Raw genomic sequence first — 24,174 nt, 5'->3', positions numbered from 1 at the left:
ACTTTTCGACCTTTCAGATATGTGCCATGTTCAAACTGCCAGCGACCCCCCACTCCCGTGTTTTTGTAAAACTGTTGGAATTTCAACTAGCCGAAAGTTCTCGTTTGACGTTAGATGCTGGAAACGTAAAGTAGGAGTAGCTGGCGCGATTTGGCGGCAAATTTTGACAGTTCTGTCATAGTTCGTTCGTAAGAAGTATATTATTTTTGTTGCGTGTTAGTTCTTTTGCGAGATACTCATATTATATGAAGATCTTGGCATAAAAACAGCAAATGTCACAAAACACTTTTTTTTCAGGAGAGGGTAAAAACATAATATCTTGGTTGTGAAATTTTTTTTTATTAATTTGACAATTAGAAATTATAGAGAAGTTGTATATGCACTATATGAATGTAAAAAAAATATTAAATTTATTTTGGTTAAATAGATATTTAAAAAAGAATGAGTGTGACATTTGCTGTTTTTACACAATTTTTGGACATTTGTTGTTTTTATTGCAAAATTGAAAAGATCGAAATGTAAATAGTACGACTAAAACTATAATTTTATTAAATAAAATAAAGAATATATATTTCTGTTATTTTTAAATCATAATACAACTTTTAATAAGGTTTGGACATATTATTTATCTATTAACAAACGACTTCAATGTTTCTAAAAAATCAAGAATTAAATATTTGAAAAAATGTTTTAATCATGTGCGGGTTAATACTGATTAGCTTCATATTATTATTATTGATTTAATTTAATAAAACCCATTTTTTAGTACCTACTTATTCCACTTTTAATAAATAAATCTGGACCGGTTTCGTCCGCCTCTGTTTTTCTGCCAACTGTTTTCAACAGTTGAAAATGTCCCTCTAAGGCGGGCGAAACCTATCCAGATTTCTTTATTAAAAGTGGAAAAAGTAGTAAAAAAATGTGTTTTATTAAATTAAATCATTAAAACAATGGATTTCCACCATGGATTGATAGTTAACATGAAAAATGAAAACCGATTAGCCTCGTCTGACACCTTCACTGCAAATTAAACGATACATTTATTGGGTTTTGTAAATATTTAGCTAATTTTAAAATATTTTTTTATTTAGCTCCTTTCAATGGAACTAATCCACCATTATGTTGTTTTAAATGCAATCGTGACTTGCATTTGATTTTTATTCACTATATTGAATCCATCCCACAGCCTAGAGAGAAACTGAAATGTTCGCAAAGCACTTCTCCCTTACTAGCCTGGTCTATTTTGTACATTATAACTAGCCTGAAATGCCAAAGTTTTAATCTATATTTCATATTAAAAAAATCTTTTTCTCCGGTCTCTTTAGATTTTATAATGAAGGGCCCAGAATTTTCCATATTGCATCCAACTGAACAATGATGAAAGTCACCGTTATTTGGTAAAAACGTTGCATGGTTTTGTTCATTTTTCTCTTTCAAGACGTTTCAGATGTCTATGCTAGTAATATCCATGATAAAATATAAAAACAATCATAAGAAAACGTTATAAAAAGCAATAATTAAACGAATCAAGGATAATTTGACAGCTCAGACACTAAATTGTATGGAATGTATACTAACATTACTAACGCCGCCTGGTGATAAAAGTGTAGAACTACTGGACCTTTGCTGTTTTCACACAAAAATGCCTGGACTATTGCTGTTTTTAGAAAAGTGGCATATTTTTGAGAGCAGATTTGAGGGTCTTATGATTTTTTTTAAAAATATATCTTTGCACAGTTGTATGTAATCATACACAGGGAATATAGAAATGCAATAAAACGAAAATGGAAAAAAGTGGACATTTGATGTTTTTATGCCAAGATCTTCATATAATTACGAATATTGTGGTGTCAACTAGGTACCGCAAACAATATTTTCCACTACTTAAATGTAAATAAAAAAATAAAATGTAAACTTGATGTAAAATAAATCTAGACAAAAGAAATATGTACTTACGTAAATTTAGTATTATCTTAATGTTATAATATGTACCAAATTAATAGATATTATTCAAAACCAATAAGTAAATTGTTTTGGTGATTGAATAAAACATATTACACAAATTTAATGTATATAACCCTGATTTAAATAAAACAATACGTATGTATTTTATCTTAATTAAATTTTATTAAAACAACAATAAGTATACTATGAATAATTTATTCAAAATAAAAGAATCTGGACATATATTTACAAACAATAAATTGTAATCATAATAAATCTAACAAAGTAAAAATATTCGTAGATCAATCGTTCGTTCAAGTATACCCTACTTAAAACTAATTTAACACATGGCACCCCTGTGTATGATCTCGGCGAACATAACCTCCATAGTTTTTGACACTTGATCTGCCACAGACAATAACTGTACGTATATGGGCACGTCTGTTGACAGTTCGACAGATTTTAAATGGGGTAGTTAAACTGATCTGTGGTGTGTCCACTAACGTACAGTTATTGAACAGTTATTGTCTGTGCCATGTTCAAACTGCTACGAGAACTGTCCGTCTATGGGGGCCTTATATCATTCCGACCCTTAGAGTCTAAGGCTTAGACGATCAGTATAATAAAACTACCTACCCGATTCACTTGTTCTGAATAAGAACAACCCTGTTGCAGATCTTCCTATATACCCTGTTTACACGTGCATGGATGTACTGTGCACAGTAAGTAAATGTATGGGGAAATATATATTATCCTGCAGTTGGCTAGATTGCGTGCATAAATCAAACAATATTGGAAGATTCCAAATTGTGATGATTTATTGCGCGCAAGTAAGATAATTCTCGATTTGCGCCTGCGCAGTAGAGCGATAGAGAACATGCCGGTAAAAAAAACGAACTACTCATTTTGAGCTCCGATTTTTTATACTATCTGTCAGATAGTAGTATAAAATGACAACCTCGCGTCTCGCTTACTCTTGGAGAATGAGCTTGGAGAGACAGTTAGTACTTTTACGTGTAAACAGTTATTGTCATGACAGTTTAAAATAAGCGCAATTTCCGACAGTACCTAGGTGATTCCATGCATGTGTACAACAGGCGCTACATACTATATTGTATAGTATTGCCTTCTTTTCGCCACTAAAATATACGACGCGGAATTTTTTGATTTCTCATTAATAAGCATTTTTTGTCGGAAGAGGTACCTACCCAAAAATGCATAAATACTCCATTCTCTACTTCTTGTGATACAAAAAACCTCTACATGCGTACTCTATTTTTCCATGTAATATTATAAGTGTTTGGACCGCGTGATATAAAGATGGCAACACTGTATATAAAACTCTTGGACTAACCTTGTGATACCTTAGACACAATACATCTCTGTTATAAATACGAAAAATGGAAGTAAAACGTGAACCGCGTGAATTGGAAACTGGTGCAGACGGCCATAATTGGTTTGATGTGCCACTAGTTCATTCAACCAACCCAGATACAACCGCTTATATAAAGCAAGAAATTGTCGAGGACGCCAGTAATACTTTTGAGGTTAGTTTTTCTATACATATTTACTCATATTGTTTTGCTGACATATTCGATAGCATGTATAAAACACGCGAAATATATGATGGATTTGACATTTATTTTGCTGACTTTGGTAATATTAATATTAGTGATACTTTAACCCGCTTTTTACGTAATAACGCCTGTTCACATGCATGGAATTATTGTCGCCAATTGTGCTTATTATAAACTGTCATGACAATAACTGTTTACACGTTAAAGTGGATTGTCTCTCCAATCTCATTCTTCAAGAGTAAGCGAGACGCGAGGTTGTTATTTTATCCTAGTATCTGACAGGTCGTATTGAAAATCGGAGCTCAAAATGAGTAGTTCGTTTTTTTATCTCTATCGCTACCTCGCTCTCCACTCTACTGCGCAGATCGAAAATAATCCTACTTGCGCGCAATAAATCATCACAATTTGGAATCTTCTAATCTTGCTTGATTCATGCACGCAATCTTGCCAACTGCATGATAATTCATGTTTCCCCATACATTTTCTTACTGTGCACAGTACATCCATGTACGTGTAAACGGGAATGGGACGACTGGCCTCCGGGCAATTGGACGTCGCACTGTCGTACACACGTGTAGACGAGGTATTTTAATCAGTTTCTATCTACTACTTAGTAGTATGAATTCATTTTATTCTTAACATAATGTATTCTTTATCGCGGATTGAGAATTTCCATGCCTAAAGCTTTATATAAAATAAAAAAACTCTTTTTTCGTTGGAACTTAATCATATGCACGATTAAATCATTGTTTACGTCTGCATATTTACATTCTCACCAACTATTAAATCATAATATATAATCATTTAAATATAAATAATAATATTGAATATTTTTTAAGTACCTATAAGTACCTAACGTCTATTTATTTTCGAATTTCGTGGCGTTCCGTTTCGTGCCAAATCGTCCTAGACCACGTGTAAACGTGGTATAATATTACATATTGATAGTGAACTATGTATATATATTACTGAAGCAAACAAAACATTTTTTTTGACAGTTTGCCTTTAATTATTCATATAGAAACATTCAGATTATCTAATTTCCATTTTGGAATCTAGTCAATCGTTTGAAAAGGGTGAAATAAAAACTTACATATATCTTATAATATACATAACATACACATATAACTTGAAAACGCCTCAGATTTGTACCCACTAGAAAAAAAATCACATTTGGTAAAAATGCGATGCTCGACGGGATTTTAACCCATATAATCCACTGGTATCGCGCTAATATGCTTTAACCAATAAAGCTACGAGCCTACTACCAAATTGCGATAAATTAAACTAGTAGATCCTACATGAAATGCTTATCAAATTGCGTTATTATTAACTATCGGTATTTGTGTTTTTTTGCGCTCTATTATAGGTGTTATAAAGTATTTTTTTTCCGTTTAAGAACCCTCAAGCAAACCTTCAGGATATAAAATCTGAGTTTGATTTCCAACGCGTTGATGTCAAGAATGAATTTGTTGAAGACCCAATACATCAAATCAATAACGAAGTTCCACAACCCGGTTGCTCATATTCTGAATTCAGGCCAGCTAATCAGGTATTTACACAATATTATATAGGTATGTACTTAAATGCTGTCCATATGGTCATATTGTGTTACAGCATAAAGTAGCTGTAGACATGTAGAACATGGCCCTGACATCCTAAAGTGGGCCCCCAGCTGGCTTATTCTAACATAGGTATTACTTAACGTCTAAAAAGAGCTACCGAACTGTGATGAATATATAACATATTACGTTACGTATTCAGGCGGTTAATTATGTAAAAAGTTAACCGTCTGAATTGTGAAAAGGTGATATCTTTTAACAGCCCCTCTCTTGTCCATGCTAAGTTTGAGAACGAGAGAGAGTACGTTAATTTTACATATTTAGAATTGAGTGCAAGATTCGACTGTTGTACTGCAATCGCAATGACATGACTAACTTATTACCGACTGGATGGTTTTGGTTCGGCTTTGACCGACATGTCTACCAACCTAAATTTTCGGCGTATTATGAATTCGAGATAGCCATCGATAACTTTTTTGTTTATCGAAAACGTTCCGTGAAAATTTTGACCAATGCAAATAACGGAAACGTGCTAAAGTGATAACCGTTAGTAATATATCTACAGGACAGGATGTTTGCATGCCCACCCACCTACCTATCGCTAAGGTTATTCATTATATAAGTAATTAAAACAAAGGGGTATAATTTCGCCTTGACCGAGTATCAGTAAAAACTTCCTTTATCGCCAATTTTGCGACATATTCCGACTGTTTATTCCGATTACCCAAACCCCAAAATGTTTCAAAAACGTGTTGCCTATTATCCTCTGTAATTTTTTCAAACCATTTTACTCGGCAGGTGATAAGACGCATCCCATTCATTTTTTAGCAAGTCTTGCTATTCTCTTGCAACTATTGTATTCTTTCTTCAAATTTCTCATATATGCGAAAGAGGGATGTGCCGCAACAGTGGGAAAGCCAAACGTTATTAACTTATTTATAAAATAATTATAGTGATATTTAGTAATAATATTCCAAATTCACGAAATATTGAAAGCAACAACGAAAGTTTCCATTAGGTATAGTAATTTTGTGTTTCGCTCCCAAATAACTATTCCCAAGCCCTTCCACATTTAGTGTGTGTTAATGTGTAGTTAGTATACTATTAAATCATATAGAATTCTAAACTATAAAATATTAAAATATTGTTTATACTATTGATCGAGGTTGCTTGATGTAGTTTGATTCTAATCAATTTAAGTTTTTTGTGACCTTGGTTTCGTCTTTTAGCGTGGCAGGCACTATGCACACTCTCAAACGACAAACTGAAACAGATTATTATTAGTTACTACGTGAAAATTACGATATAATTGTAGTCGAAAATGTTGCAAAACTGCTTCACTGTTTCTACGTAATTCTGGTGATCATAAATTATTTTATCAAGAAATATTAGAAATAATTACAAGATAAAAAGAACCTTTGATATACAACGTTTTTAAATATTCTGTTGAATCATATAAACTTGACTTGACTAGCTTAAACTATTAAAAAAATTGTATTTGATAGAAATAATAATGAAATGTCATTTTGACACTCTATTATATATTGATTTCCATAGTATCACACGTATATATTAATAATTTTCTAGCAACCAATAATAGTGGGTTGGATTACGGATTTTTTTCCGAAATAAGTTTTCATACAAAACAGAATTAACTGAAAATGAATTTAATTCTACTTAAATATGGCTAAAAGTATTAAAAAAAGCATTGGCATTGTGTTATATTCTGATATATTCTAAAAGTTTAAAATGTCTAGCTAGTCGGGAAGTTAATTAAAAATCCATTGCAAGATTTGTACCGGACAAACAACCACCGGACAAATAAGAATACGACCTAATAAAAACGTTGTAATAAACATTGCACAGCTACAGAGTAAACCTATCCTACTCACATCAGTCAATTACTTTATTCATTATGGACCCATTCAGAACTATAATAGGTTACTACATATTTTGCCACAATTTTATCATAGTCTGTTTTATGCATTTGCTTTTTAATTTTTATGTAGGTGTATTTTTTTACCTACTAATGGATCATTCCGTAACATTATTTATATATTTTAATACCTAGATAGTTACTATTATTATTTTTTAACGTCATTTTACTCTCACTTCGTTATTTAACAACGTCTGAAGATACTGAAATGATTTTTCTAGGTTTCTACTAAAGGATTTTTCACGAGGCATCACGTTACAGATAGAAGTCAACGATCTTCACCTGTTGGAATCCAGGAGAGAACGATACAGTATTCAGAAATGACGATAGATGAACAAAACCTTAAACCAAAAATGTCAGAACTAAATACTCCGAAGGAACTTCTACTTATTCTGAAAAAAGTAATACATTTCTCACGTAATTTTATTTGCAGTATCTGCAACGAAGTTTTTAGTTGCAGAAGTTCTCTGAAAAGTCATAAGATGGTTCACGCAGAAATGATAGTTGATAGTCAAGACAATGTATACACGCAACTTAATCATCTGAAAGCACATAAAATGACAAATACTGGTGAAAAACGTTATAAATGCAATGTTTGCTCATATAGATGCACGATACCTTATTATCTTAAAAGACATAAAATGACACATACTGGTGAAAAACCTTATAAATGCAATGTATGTACATACACATGTTCACGACTTGGTAATCTTAAAGTACATAAGATGACACACTCTGATAAAAAACCTTATAAATGCAATGTGTGTACATATACATGCTCGCAACTTGGAAATCTTAAGGCACATAAAATGACACATACTGGTGAAAAACCTTATAAATGTGCTGTTTGCTCATATACATGCACGCAACCCACTCGGCTTAAATCGCATAAAATGACACATACTGGTGAAAAACCTTATAAGTGCAATGTGTGCCCATATAGATCCTCGTGGCTTTACAATCTAAAAAAACATAACATCACACATACTGGTAAAAAACCTTGATAAATGCAAGGTGTGTCCATATAGATACTTGCGACTTAGTCATCTTAAAAAACACGAAATGAGACATGTTGGTGAATAACATTTTAAATGCAATAATAATATTGTTGATAGTTTTCGCATTCTTGAATACTTTTTTCAAAAGGGATCTCCTATTGTGTCCTAATCTTAAAGTGTTCAACCCATATGTGCTACTAACGCCCACGTATGTACCTGAAACATGAAGGCAATGTAATAGAAAATACATAATTTAGAATTGCGCAACGTGGTGTGGGAAGGTGCATGTTAGGCACAACGGTTAAAGTTCACAAAAAAACCAATTAATAAATAAGCAGACAAGAGTACTTGATATCATAGGGGTCGCTAAGTTGATGAAATCGAAATAGGTTAAACATGTCTCTTAGCAACCGCTGAACAACAGCCGTCCTACAATGGTACCCAAAGCACGGAGCACTAAACGCCCACAGTGACGTCCAACAACCCAGTGTGGTGTCCAGCTAACTAGTAAGGGAATAATTTTTTTTTTAAAAAATAGTATGTTAATGGAATTTTGATATTGATTACTTATAGGAAATATTATATTATTGATAATAAAATAAATGAGGTGGTACTCGGTGATTTTTTTGTTGTTGACGATGGAGGGATTCAAGCTCCTGAGTGGAGAACAGGTCTGGTCTGTCGATTGTGAGTAGAAAAAAGAAACTTCTTCCTTTTGAAGCCCGCTTATAATGCTATGTACCTTGTCTTTTGAACTTTTAGACCTTATGATGGGCGGAGATCGCGAACCTTAGTGATTTTACCTGGCACTTGGGGCTAATGGCGGTGGCTTCTGTATTAAAGGAGGAAGGTGTGGGCGATCTGGAATGGCTGGTGGCCAGTGACGTCCCTAGATAAAATGCCGCACCTAGGCAGCGCCAAAATGCCTCCTCATTTTTTTTAAACATTATTTTTATCATGAGTTCAATATCCAAGAAATGTGTTGTATGGATACATTACCAACAAAATAGACTAATCGCAAATCTGCAAGTGTGGTCTCTGGCTTCTGGTCACCAAGGACGTTACGTTGAAGGGCAACGGAAGTAAAATAAATATCGTGAATTGTTTTAAGATATTTTCATTATTACTAAGTTTATGTAGCTATTTCTATATATTTCAAATGATTTTCCTCGATTTGCCGCCCTTCGAGTAACTGCCGCCCCCAAGTGACGCTCAATCTGCCTAACCCAACGGGACGTCGCTGCTGGTGGCTTCCCAAAGGCCTTCGTATTTTGTGTCATCAGTGGGTCTATTCTATACTTATCGACCGCTAAAGTGATAAATTGATAAATTTTATCAAAATTAAGGTAGGTTTGTATCAAAATATTAGCACTTATTGTTAATTGCACCTATTTTGCTGCTGTTAAAATATCGCACTTATTGCAACAATAAAAACCAACTTCGTGTAATTGTTGCTACAATAAGTGCTAATATTTTGATACAAACCTACCCTAAGTTTGATACTATTTATCACTTTAGTGTTCGATAAGTATAGAATAGACCAACTGGATATATAATAATATATTGACCATATACATGACAAATATTTATTATAGATCTACCATCATAAATTGGCGTTTCAGGGAGGGCGCTAGTATGACATTGAGAATATTACCATAACTAACAAAAAAATGGTAATTTATAATTTTTTATTGGTAGTAGATTTCTGTACAAATATTATGCAATCCAAACATGTTGTAAAATTAAATGGCATTTGTAACAAATTTATCCTCGATAGACAATTTTAGTTTCAAATTCGACCGGCCGCCAACTTACGATGGTAGATCTATAGCTTAAAATGATCACATTCTATTATTTTTTATGTAGGTACTGTAAACTGGAGTTACTTTTCGCCAATGTTTCCTATTTCATTGTTATAAAAATTAACTAAAGTTCATAAAAGAGGGTTACTTTCCTTTATTTACTTATATTTTATAACCATTATAAATCCTTATCTCTAATACATTTCAAATATTCAACAAAGCTCTGTTCTTCTACTGGCTTAAATTTAGTAGGTAGACCAGGCTTATGTTGATGTTACTCCTTTAACTTATTAAAAATATTGATTTTTGTGGAATCGCATAATGTTCTGCAACTCTTCTATGTGATATTACTATCGTTATAACGGCTCGAAGACATTCGTTTAACCTTTCCTTCAAATAGTCGGCATACTTTCGAGATTCTGGTTTTCTTATAATATATTTCCGGGGTTTTTTTCCTTAAACTAAAATGAAATTTTAGTCTGTTCAATTTAACTTCAAAATAATTATAAGATAAAAATATCTTTTTATATAGAGCGTTTATAAATTTTCTGTTGAACCATATAAACTTGACTTGACTAGCTTAAACGATCAAAAAAAATGTACTTGATAGAAATACTGAATAATGAAATGTCATTCCATATTGATTTCCATCGTAACGCACGTATATATTATTTAATAATTTAGATAACTAAAAATGAATTCCATTCTACTTAAAGATGGCTAAAAGTATTAAAAAAAATGCATTAGAATCGTTTTCTGATATATTCTAAAAGTTTCAAATGTCTAGCTAGTCGGGAAGTTAGTTAAAAATCGATTGCAAGATTTGTACCGGACAAATTAGAATACGACCTAAGAAAAACGTTGTAAAATAGCAAATTTGAAATAAAAAACCCCTTCAACAGTGATAATAATTGTTCAAGTATGACTGATCAAAAATAATAATAACTCAATAAAATAAGTTTTAAAATCATTTAATATGACGTATAAATACGTTACATATTTTATTTGTATGTTATGAGGAGATAATGTATGTACCTATTGTTATATTATTACACTCGCTTTGGATTTTGTTTGATAAATATTGTTTTTAAAAAAATGTATTTAGTTGAAATTGTCCCTCTGAGGCGGACGAAACCGGTCCTTATTTATTAATTAAAAGTGGAATAAGTACCTACTACAAAAAATGCGTTTTATTAAATTAAACAAAAATACAATGCAGTTCCACCACGAATTGACATTTATTATAATATATTGTTGTGTTTATTTAATAAAACGCAATTTACGTCTCTTGATTAAAAGTGGAATAAGTACTACAAAAAAAAATGCGTTTTATTAAATAAAACAACAATACAATGCAGTTCCACCATGAATTGACAGTTAACAAAATAAAAGATATTTAGTATTATATTATGGTTTGGCGAAGCCCTTATTAATACAATAATAAATTATACAGATTAATAATAATAAATATTATATTAGGTAGGTACTTCATAAAAGTAGGTAGGTAGGTAAGTAACTAGAAAAATGTATTTTTTCAAGATAGTAGCTATCAGTCAGTAACTTCCAAAAAAATAGGATTCCTACATAATATACTTACTTAAGTAAATCGAATGTATTGTTTGACAAGGAAATATAATAGCAAAATTTCATTCGTTTGAACGAGACGAAATTTTGTAATGTATAACTTTGGCAATAATAAAGTTTTGGGTTATTTTTTTTAATAAATAAAATGAGAACATTCATTTATCGCAAACAAACAGATATGTACCTAGGTACTTACACATTAATATTATTATATTAAATTGACAATTATGTAGAGAAACTATAAAAATGATTAAAGAGTAAAACAAAATATGTGACAAACGGTGTACAATAATTAAACGATATAAATACACATACCTACTGCCTTGTTAAGTAAAAAGATACCTAGTGCTTTTGCTTTTAGTGTACGAGATGTAATCTCTAAATATACCTACCCTAGGTATATGAAAGGGTTATTGCAAGACAGTGGCGAAGGGTGGAGGTAGGCTGTTAAGATCTGCCATAAACAGTGCACATTATTTTTTTTCATACATACATATTTGTTTTCATTGAAATAAGACTACAATTTAAAGATAGTGTTGGTTAGTTTTTTAAAATTCAATTAAACCCTGAGAAACCAAGCCATAATAGATAATAGTCAAAAAATACATGTCTATCTATAAAATATCTAAAATTATGCAATTAAATCATACATAACTTTGAATATTTTATAAATAGAATAATATTTTTTATTTATTATAGTTTGGTTTAGGCAGGGCTTAATGAATTAAAAAAATTAACCAAAAATATGTGTAATATGTATTTTTAATCCAACAAAAACAAATAACTATGAATGAAAAAGTGTGTACAATTTTGTCGTATTGCCCAAATTAGACCAAAACTATTATGGTTTCGTTTAGGCATGGTTTAATTGATTTTTAAAAACCAACTAACACCATCTGTAAATTGTAGTCTTAGTTCAATAAAAACAAATACATATGACTAAAAAAGTTTAGTATGCACTATTTATAGCGATTCTTAACAGCCTACCTCCACCCTTCGCCACTGTTGCAAGACAATCATATGCCACAGAAACATAGTTTGGAGATATGAGCAATTTAATGTTCTTGTTCGTTCACTATTGTAACAGAAATAAATACTATCCTCATAAAAATGTTCGATATATCTCACATCTAATTATTCTGTTTGGAGCAAAAGGCGTGGATGACTGACCGATATCAATTTTGACAGGCATGGCATGGCATATCATATTGTTTTTATAACCATTTTTATACTTAAAAAAAATTTATTTGTATGAACTACACATTGATCCTAATTATTGAGACATCAGCTGTGTTTTTTTTAAGTGTCTAATGCGTCAATTACATTGAGAAACTTTACGAGCTGCTTGTTGGCGAGTTTACAACCTGCCTGTAAAGTCGCCCAGACGTGTCATCATGGAACAAGTTAACAAACAGATTCTAAACAATCTACCGAGAAAAGTTGAAAACTGGTCAACTTTACACGCTACACGCCGGCGTGTGGGCCTACTGCGTCTGCGCAGTAGAGAGTAGTAGCAACCTAGGAGCCCGGGAGGTCGTTACTACGCTCTGCTGCACAGACGCAGTAGGCCGGGTAGGCCCACACGCCGTCGTGTAGCGTGTAAAGTTGACCGGCTTTCAACTTTTCTCGGTATAGTTTTTACAATCTCCTTGTTAGCTTGTTCGATGATGACAATGGGCGACTTTACAGACATATTGTAAATTCGCCAACAAGCAGCTCGTAAAGTAGCTCAATGTAATTGACGCATCAAGTAAAACGTGAGTGTATGCCCTGGGAATTGGTTTAATTCAAAATCAACAAATTCATAATTTTATTATGTGGCATATCATTGCCTTGCGTTAACCCCTTCATAATTATATTATTAAAGATTATAGGTAATATCAAACAAATTCAATACTTTTACATAGGTAATATAAGAGAAAAGATAGGTAGTTGAAAACCTTATGGTACCTAGGTATATTTTTTATTTATAAACATCGTTAAACGTACGTTTAGTAGGTATTTATTCAGAGTTCACATAGGTATATTTATTTAATCAATAATAACAGAGAATACTTTAAACGGTAGGTACCTACACAACAACAGATGATTGACAAGCTATCAAGATGACTCGCTCGACCAAATAAGCAGTTGAACTTGCCAAAGAATTGGTTCAGCTCTGGTAGGTAAGTATCACATTTTACAACTAGAAACATGGACGCAAGAAGTATTAATACCTATATTACCCACCTAACTATTGTGAAATTTATGACAGAAAGGCAAATACCTATCTTCTTATTGTGCCATCCCCTAGCGGAGGTCGGCCACCATCAAGGCGATCTTATCTTTGTCGTCTGCTATCCGGAACAGTTCATTGGAGCTGCAATGTTGCTATGGAGAATGCGGCGCCGTCCTCTGTTACGCTTCCCATTGATCTTTCCTTGAATGACAAGTTGAGGAATGCTGTATTTTTGTCCTCTCATAATGTGGCCGAGGTACTGTAGTTTCCTGGGTTTCCTTGGCTCAAATACCTATACACCTTCATAATATTGTAGACCAGTGAATTATGGAAGAATCGATTTAAACTAATGTCTTAATCAAATCGACTTAGGCCCGTTTCAGACGGGACACCGGTGTCGCACTCTATATTACATAATTATATAGGAGGCCTTTGTATTCGAAAAAAAGGCCTTCTATATCATAATATAATATTATATGAGCGCGACACCGGTGTCCCGTCTGAAACGGGCCTTACTGTTTAGGTAAGTGGCAATTCTGTCAATTAATTTCATTGTCTATGGCGACATCACTCGTTCATGGACGCGCGCGTTTACTGTCAACCTAAATATTACGCAAAATGGACGTGAAACGCGAACCAGATGCATCCAATGCAGAAATGCAGCATTGGCTTGATGTGCCTACAACTAATTTCAATCAACCAGATGCCTACACTTATATAAAACAAGAGATTTCTGATGATGTCGATCGCAGTTTTGAGGTTAGATTTGAGAACATTTTAAAACATTTTTGCTGACTTGGATGATTAACTCTAAAAAGTCTTGTATATGTATATGTACCAATGATATTAGTAATGGACAACGCACGCAATACAGTAGCTAGCAAGTAAATTCGCACATGTATAGGTAGACGTCACGCAATTTCCATTACCTACGCGATATCACTCATCGGCAATTTATAGTAATATCACCTTTATTGTAATTTCGTTAGAACAGTGTTTCTAGTGTCAATGTTCATTTGAGCGAACCATTGGGCAGACCGACAAAAAGCATCGGGAATTTATTGCAATATCACCTTTATTGTAATGGCGTTAGAACAGATTAAGTAGGTATACCATCCGGCAGACCCGACAAAAAAGTGAGTGTCATTTTTTTCCAGATGCTTCGTCCATATTAATGTCATTGATATGTAGGTACAGTAACCTATCCAAGCTACGAATGTGTTATTTAAGAACTAATAAAAACTTTTGCAAATAATATTCATCAAGTATCTATTGGTGTATAGGTACATAATTTGAGAACATCTCATGCATATAATTATATACACACTAGAAAAAATCATTTTGTACATTTCATATAACAAGCATTAGTTAAAATCGTCAGGATTCAATAAGATTCCCGTAGCTTAATTGGAAAAGCATAATGGCGAGAATCCAACAGATACAGGTTCAATCTCGTCTGGTGTCATATTTTTTTGTTATAAAATAATGTTTCCTAGTGTGTAGGTATATGTATGAGATATTTTCAAATTATGTATAAGAATTAAACTCTGAAATCTTGTGTCTTATTCGTTGAATAAAATAAATAGTTTACCTAGGTAAGTTTATTGATAGTTTTTGATGTTAGGATAGTCCTGAAGCGCATCTATTTTATACACAAGATTATTTTCGGCCACTACGGCAGTTGTCTAGGGTAGATTTGTATAGAAGTATTAGCACTTATTGTAACAATAATTGTTACAATAAGTTAGCCGTCTAAACAGTCAAAACTGTCTATCTCGCTCTAAAATTTACCACAGCCAAAAGACGTGCTGCTAAAACATAGCACCAATTGTAATTGTTACAATAAGTGCTAATACATCGATGCAAAACTACCCTAGATAGCCGTAACGCCCGAAAGCAGTCTTGTGTACAGAATAGATGCGCTGGTGTATATAAATCGCCATTAAATAATCAACAAAAGCGACGTTTACACATTAGTTGCGTGTCATTTCCAAAATCTTCTACAATAATAGTATTTTTTAAAGCTACCTATATTATATTAGTCTGTTATTATGATTGCATGGTTTTTGAAGTTATACTTCTTTAGGCGCGTTTGTAAAATCAGATCAGAGCGTATTTTTGGCGTATACCATGTAACACATAATTTATTTTTTCACACAAAAATAAACGCACTCGATTGGATTTGAACCACCGATTGTTCGGTTATCAGCCGAACGCACTACCTATAGGCCACAGTATGATACTGGAATCGTGACGATTATACAGTATAATAATATTATAGTTTAGAATTGATCCGTTGCCTAGGCAGCGAATTTATTATTGTCGGCCATTTGAAATTCCTTACGTTAACAATCTATTAAACGTCAGAGTGACAGTTGGTACTTTAAAAATAAAAACAACGAGAAACCATTATATAATTTAGTAATATAAGTTCATTCATCAGATCATTGCAAATAGAGAATAGCATGATTTTATTGTTTTGTTTCCTTCGTAGGCAACAGTTTGTCGGTCGTTTGAAATAGGTATAGGTCCCAACTAACTAAAATATTTTGAGTAAATTTGGAGTAATGGTGGGGGGGGCATGATATACCAGATTAATAAAATAGAGTTGTGAAAGGGGGTGGCATTATAAGTTGCCTAAGGATGCTTTATATACACCTGTAGCTGCAGAATAATAAGTGATCAAATATCTATTGTTTAAGATATCAAATTACTCTGCAGTAATATATTCCGAGCGAATCCATTTCCAGTAAACCGGTGTATTATTACATCATATCACAGCACATTATACCATTACGGTGTATTAGCCGAATAATCATTTTTCATAGTATTATATTTTCTTACGACTGTAATAACAAATAATATTTCTTTTCGCTACTCAATTTAAAACGCTGATTCTATAATTAGTCTAATATGATTATGTACCAGAATCTAATGTTAATGTGTTACTTTTTATTGTATAAATAACGAATAATAATTTATCTAGATGTCACTCGAATCCAAGTACTTAGCTCGTAACTATCATTGTATAATATACTATTGTACCGATACGCTGCTAATAAATCTCACCCTGCTACATCGTAGACTTCATTATCATCATCCTCAACCCACACATCGAACACCACACTAGTGATCCAACACACCCGTCACTGGTTATAGTCCAATAAACGGCTGGATATAAGTAGTTGTTTAACTATTTGTATCTGAGGAATCGTTGTGTTCGCCCCCCGCCCGTCTTTTCACATTTCTGATCTCGCCGCCGTAATTCGTCAATGACATTGAGCTACTTTACAAGCTGTTTGTTGGCGAATTTAAAAGCGGGCGATTCAGCTACTGCGATTGTGACGATGACACACAAAACTTTCCATTCGCTGATAAGCCAACAAGCTAGCGACTATTTTGACAGAACGTAGTTCGTTTTTTTACCGGGAGCCCGGGAGGTCGCTACTACGCTCTACAGCGCAGACGCAGCAGGCCGGGTAGGCCGACAAGCCGGCGTGTAGCGTGTAAAGTTGACCGGCTTTCAACTTTTCTCGGTAGATTGTTTACAATCTGCTTGATAGCTTGTTCGATGATGACACTGGGTGATTTTACAAGCAGATTGTAAATTCGCCAACAAGCAGCTCGTAAAGTAACTCAATGTTATTGACGCTTAAGTGTTATGAGTATTGTGTATTGCGCGGTGTACAGAAGGGGGAAAGTGACTGCCTTAAAGCTCGATGACATTAAGCTACTTACAAGCTACAAGCCGGCGAATTAACAATCTGCCAGTAAACTCGCCCAATGTCGTCATCGAACTAGCTAAAAAGCAGATTGTAAACAATCTACCGAGAAAAGTTGAAAGCCGGACTATTTTACTCGCTACTCGCTGACGTGTGGGCCGATCTGCGTCTGCACAGTAGAGCGATAGTGGCGAACCTGCCGGTAAAAAAACAAAATACTCAATACGTCCTGTCAAATAATATAAAAAATGACGTTTTAAGATACATAACGTATAATATCCTATGTACCCTTTCAATATTGGGATCTGGCATAAATACCAATGAACTTTTATTTACATTCACTGCAAATTAAAGAAACAACATATGGTTTCAACTCGCTAACTTGTTGTCTTCTGAGCGAGTAGAAAGTTTAGTGTGTCATCATCACAATCGCAACACCTGACTCGCCCGCTTTTAAACTCGCCGACTAGCAGCATGTAAAGTAACTTAATGTCATCGACGCTTTACTGCACTGGGTACAGAAACACACAGTCGTAAAAAATATACCAGACATCCATTTGATTTAACCTAAGATGTGTTTATTTACTAACATAATGTATTATTTTTTTAAGAACTGCAAAATGATCGTGGCAAATATTAAATGTGAGACTGATTCAGAACGGGTTGACATCAAGGACGAATTTCTTGAAGACACAAAACGGGATATCAATTATGATAATCAACTGCCTGGTTGCTCATATTCAAAGGACGTACCAGTAAGTCAGGTAATTCTCACTCAATATTTTATTTCATTTAAATAGGTACTCTATTTCTCCTGATATGCACCATTGCATTGCCCACTGAAGAAGGAAGCCGATACATTACACGACTGGTCCAATTTTTGCCCCTCCCGTTGTCTATGTATGACCTGTCATTGTCTATAGAGTGCTCATACTGACGCGTCTGTCGGATTATTCTTAGTTTCAGCTTTCTTTCAGATTATTTTAACGTATCTTGGAGACCTTGGAGTTCATCTGATTTAGTGGGTTATGTGTTATTAATAATTGGAAGTGACGATCAAAGTAGATAAGTAAATTTCTTCTGTGTATAATAATATCATAATACACTAGGACGTTTGTCAATGTGACAGTTGATTCTAAACGACAATAACTAATAACTTATTTTATACTCTTCAGTCATTATAGAATACCAAACTCTGCTTGCAAGTACGTTATCAATAAATAGTGTGGCAGTGGACCAATCGTTGATTGCGCAAAAAGTTATGCTCAGGCTTTATTAATCTAAAGATGGCGGTGACCATTGTCATCTTTCGCCTTGCAACGTTTTCTATTTGACTTAAGACAACACGTCTTTCATGATCATAAGAAATTCTCATTTTCCAATTCGTCATGAAAATAATACTGCGCGACGGTATAAGAAACTACGCCACAGTGTAAAGCGTGTGAATATACAGGTTCTCTTTCTCGCTCCTATGATAGGCTGTGATGCAATACGATGAGCTCACGCAGGTTTCTTTATAGTTAATTTTAAAACAATTCTCATGTACCTAAGCTACCTTAGGAAATAAACATAGTAAAGGTTCATATTCCTCCTTCAAAATCTCAATGAAATTAAATTATATGACAGCTCAATATATTATAATTAGATATTCAATACTTAATTCCAATGCGTGATTGACCAAAATCTATCTCGCGATATCTCGTTTGACATGCTTGTAATATAAAGTGATCTATCTTATCATTTCTGGATTTCTTTAAGTATTTTAGAGAAGTATTAACTCCCGAAAAATCTCAATAAATCATAATATTAAATGTATGTAAACAGTTCTTACATTTTCTCGACTGAATTCCTATGGTGCGATCCACGCATTGGAGATGCCTGTCATACGTTTCTGAAACATTTGTTTTTAAAGATTACCATTGAGATATACTTAATTCTAAATGTGGTAATGGCGATGGATACGATCATTGCCGACTCAAGTAGAAAGCCGATACATTCACAACGCCTGGTCCTACTTTTTCCGCGCCTCCTGTTGTTGTCTATGTATGAACTGTCATTGCTTGTCATTGTTCTATAGAGTGCTCATACTGACGCGTCTGTCGTGTTCACATAGGAAATGGTTTGATTTGAATAGAAGTTACTTGATAAATAATACACTAGCATTAACACACCTGCCACAAATATAACGTAGGTATAGATAAATGTTACATATTTTTTTTTAAATCGATATTAAAACCAGTTTTTGTGTGAAGGACTAGTCTGACTTTGACAGCTGATGAATAACAAGAATGTACATTATTTATAATTTATTAATATTTATTTGATTTGAGTATATTTTATAATTCAATTTGAAACGAGAAATGATGAACCAATATGTCAAGCAATCAGTGATCTGATTTTGACAGCTGAAAAGTGGACCACTCGTTGCTTGTGCAAAAAGTTATACTCAGGCTTTGTCAATCTAAAGATGGCGGTGATACGATGCATTTTATAGAGAACCCTGAACTTAAATGTATAATATAATATGGGAGTAATAAGTCAACAATTTATGTACCTATTTAAAGTTAACAACAAATTATGTGTATATATATAAATATGTGTTCTAGAAAAAAATCTAGGTTATCCGATATGTAGAATATGCAATAAGTACAAAGTGATTAGCATTATACCTGGTTTTAAAGGACATGTTAAACTTTAAAATTGAAATTACTCCAATAACATGATTTCGAGACTTTTGGCAGTAACATATTTGAAGACCTTCGTATCGAACATTGTCTATTGGCATGAGATGCGTCATTTAAGAGCGTACTTCAGTGAAACGGCAAATAATTTTCAACAGTAGGTGCGACGAAATTTCTTACTAGTCGTCGATTTTTTTTGTCATGGCGTCGGATGAAAATATTCTTAAATCGTGTAAAGATGACTAAAAAACTTTACGTATGTACTTAAAAAAGAAAACATTCCAATGAATATACTATTATTATTAGTAATATAACAATAAACATAATACTAAATTGACGCATGATGGATTTTAATGACAAATTATATTTTGTTCAGCACGCGTCATTTGCACAATCCGCGCATCGCCTAGCCACGATCTTTTTAGACCATGCCTCAACTGAAGTATAGCCTTAACTAAGAATGAAACGGTCACGCCTGGGTAAATAGGGCCAAGAAAGAATGTCTCGTATTAAGAGTGTTCAAATAAAATTTAATTCTGTTCAACTGTTTTTTTAGGTTATTACTTCAAGTTCAGGATTGACAAGTGTTACGTCACTAAAACCTTCGAGCTCGATGACAGAAGTTCAATCATCTTCTGAGGATATACACATTGACAATTGTAATAACCTACCTGCAAGGCCCACTGACAAGAAATTACACAAAGTGCCCCATGTTATTAAAAAGTCATTTAAATGCGATGAATGCAATTATGCGTGCACTCAATCTGCTCACCTGAAATCACACAAAATGACACACACTGGAGAAAAACCATTAAAATGTGATGAGTGCAGTTTCTCATGTATAACATCTGGTCATATGAAGACGCACAAAATGACACATACAGGCGAAAAGCCATTTAAATGCGATGAATGTAATTACTCAGCCTTTCGATTTTCAGATATAAAAAGACATAAAATATCTCATTCTACTGAAGTATCGTTTAAATGCGACGAATGCAATTACTCAACCATATGGTTAACATGTTTAAAAGCACACAAAATGACGCATTCCGGTGAAAAGCCGTTTAAATGTGATGAATGTAGCTTCTCATGTATAACATCGAGTCACATGAAGTTACACAAAAGGACTCATTCTGGCGAAAAACCATTTATATGCGATCAGTGTGATTTTTCATATACAACACTTAGTAACTTGAGATCGCATAGAACTAGTCATTCGGATGAAAAGCCAATCAAATGCAATGAATGTAATTACTCTTGTAAAACATCTCGTATGATGAAATACCATGCAAAGACTCACTCAAGTGAAAAACCATTTAAATGTGACGAATGCGATTACTCATGTATACAAACCAATACATTGAAATTACACAGAATGACACATTCTGGTGAAAAGCCGTTCAAATGTGACAAGTGTAATTACTCTTGCATCAAAGGCAGCTCGTTGAGAAATCACAAAATGACTCACTCTGGCGAAAAGCCATATAAATGTGACGAATGTCATTATTCGTTTATTCGATTGTCTGATTTGAAAAGACATAAAAAGACTCATTCTGTGAAAGTATCTTTAGAATAATCTACATATCTATCGACACTACCAATTTTGTATAAACTTGTAATATTATTTCCCGTTTACACGTACAATTACAACTAACTAATAGTAATTGCTACAATAAGTGCTGATAGTTCGATACAAACATATGAAAAACTATTCTAGATAGCTGCCGATGGTAGTCTTGTGTATAGAATAGATGCGCTGAAGTCATTTCGAATTCCAAAAGCTAGTTTTACGGAACTTATAACATTGAAGCTTTTTTTACGGTGCTGTCAAATTTCATCACCTATGTACTGTAATAAATTGATTTAAAATAAATATTACACTGAAAGGGAAATAAAAGCTTTTTTGACAAAATTTTGGTTTATTCATTATGTTCTACATGTTTTATTTAAGTAGGTATTTAAAAAGTTCAAATAGCAATCTATAGTAAATTTTATAATCATATTTCCATACATTCTTACGGCTTACAAGAAGGTCGGTTTTATATATATTGAGAGGTTAGCAAGGCAGGTCTCACGATATTTGCTACACTACATACACTACTTATGTGCGATTCGAGGTACTAAATTGGGCTACAATAACAATTCTCGATAGTTGATTGAACAACTACTGTTACGACTTGTTGAATACTGTCTAGTACTAACAGTAAACTCACGCTTAGAAAACGTGTTATATGGACACACGCCACATTTAGTACTCGCGCGTAAATCGCGGCGAAATGCGCCATCAGGGGCTCTATGTTAGAACTTGCGAGTGCAAGCTTCCCGGTTGACATGACGTCATATGACATCATTGTGACGTACTACCGGAGTGACAATAGCACTCGAGAAAATAACGATACTTAGACAGCGGCGCTATTCATTGTCACCATACACTAATAGGTGTTTCATCGTAATAATATCTACGGTGGGCACTGTGCGCGGGCGGCATGCCTCGAGCGTGTATTGGCTGACGTCACAATTACGTCATGTCGTCTGGTGCCACACGAGTCGATAGTTAGGAAATCGCGGTGCTGGGCGCTATAATTATATCATCACATTAAATTGCGTCCTCGTATATTCACCATTTAATAATATCGACAAAAAAATATATTTTTATTACAATAAAACAGTTTATTATATTAATTGTCATTACTCTTTACTGTAAATCTAAGTGGATATAAATATATTATAATTATAATAGTATTGTAAAGTGAGTAAAGATCCACTTTGTAAAATATCCTTTTCATAAAATATAAAAGCAATTAGGTCTTTTACTAATAACATGCTGTAGGAAAGTCATCATCAGCAGGATCCTCTGCTGGGTGAAAGCCTCCCCGGCTCTCTCCAATCTTCTCGGTCCTTAGTTCTTTGCTGCCATGTACATCCACCTAATTTTATGAGCTCGTCTATCCAGAGGATTTAGGGCCCTTTGATTTAATTACTTTTACTATTGATTACGCTATATAGGTATCTAAGATATTGATGATATTTTTGGAAGACTCAGCAGCCATTCTACACCATGTATTGCATCCTTTGCCAGATGGTTCCTACAGTCCCAACAGAAGAAGGGTCGACAGGCGTCCGGAGGGGTTGAACGCGGCGACTTTGTAATTAGTTGCATCAGTTAGATATGTCGTTAACTCTTGTGAATAATATTTAGCCGTTTTCCAGGAGCCCGGAATCCGGTTGGCTTGAAAAAATGGCAAGACAAGTTGAAATTCTCTTCAGGCATCCGTAACATGGCCGTTCCAAGCCCGAATTCGTTTCTTCATTCTCAGCGTGACAAGAGTTCTTGGTTGACTCTTTTATCTCCTCGTTACCCATAAAGAGGTAACATCTTTTATCGACGGTTGCTTTGAGCATTCATAATGTGCCTAGTATGGTTAAAAGATGAAAGCTATATTTGATATAAATAAAAACGGTTTCAAGTAAAATATTTTATTTTTATAATACTCGATGTTTTTTTAATAAATAATATAAAATGTTTTATTTTTAATCAATTAATAATTGGCAAATAATTATAATAAAACAGTAAAGAAAAGAATAATATGTAAAATTAAACGATACATAATATAAACTTTACTAACATTAATGAAACTAATCCTATGTTTCCCCAAAGCCGCGTTGACACGGTCCAAGTAGACTTGGATCGAGTGCCATCCAAGTGACAGCTTCACACTAATTATTCCTATCCAAGTTAACTTGGATGAGTAGGACGCGGTCCAAGTAGCTTGGATAGGAATAATTAGTACCTATGAAGATGTCTCATATGAGTGCACTTGGATGGCACTCGGTCCAAGTGTACTTGGATCGTACTTGGACCGTTTTAATGCGGCTTAAGTAATTTTACGATATCTCGTCCAGTCTGTTGGATACCTCAAGAGTACCTAAACAGCAATTGCATTACCTCTTCAGATTTATAAGGAACTCACCTATTTTATTAATTTAGCGACTTCGGAATTATATTGCTATAATACGGGCAGCAATCGACTGTGTTCGTTGTCAGAGTGTATTTGCCATTTTTGAGTGCGCGTAGGGCGTGGGGATGCCGAAAGGTGAAACTCGGGTCTCAAAAAATTACACATAATATATAATAGTACAAAAATTAAAG

General features: G+C 33.7%; 1 long non-coding RNA gene across 1 annotated transcript; it reads left to right on the top strand.

Annotated features, from left to right (window-relative positions):
- The first annotated feature begins 3,279 nt into the window (after window positions 1–3,279).
- Window positions 3,280–8,634, top strand: LOC147076778 (uncharacterized). Its single transcript, XR_015069703.1, has 3 exons — window positions 3,280–3,491; window positions 4,921–5,073; window positions 7,241–8,634. It is a non-coding gene; the product is annotated as an uncharacterized LOC147076778 (long non-coding RNA).
- The last annotated feature ends 15,540 nt before the right edge of the window (window positions 8,635–24,174 follow it).

Source organism: Rhyacophila brunnea, unplaced genomic scaffold (genome assembly GCF_057557595.1).
Source record: "Rhyacophila brunnea isolate RB1 unplaced genomic scaffold, BYU_Rbru_1.0 scaffold_13, whole genome shotgun sequence".
In the NCBI taxonomy this organism is placed as follows: Eukaryota; Metazoa; Arthropoda; class Insecta; order Trichoptera; family Rhyacophilidae; genus Rhyacophila; species Rhyacophila brunnea.
The sequence above is the reverse complement of the archived record's forward strand: the minus strand, read 5'-3'. Positions and strand labels throughout refer to the sequence as shown.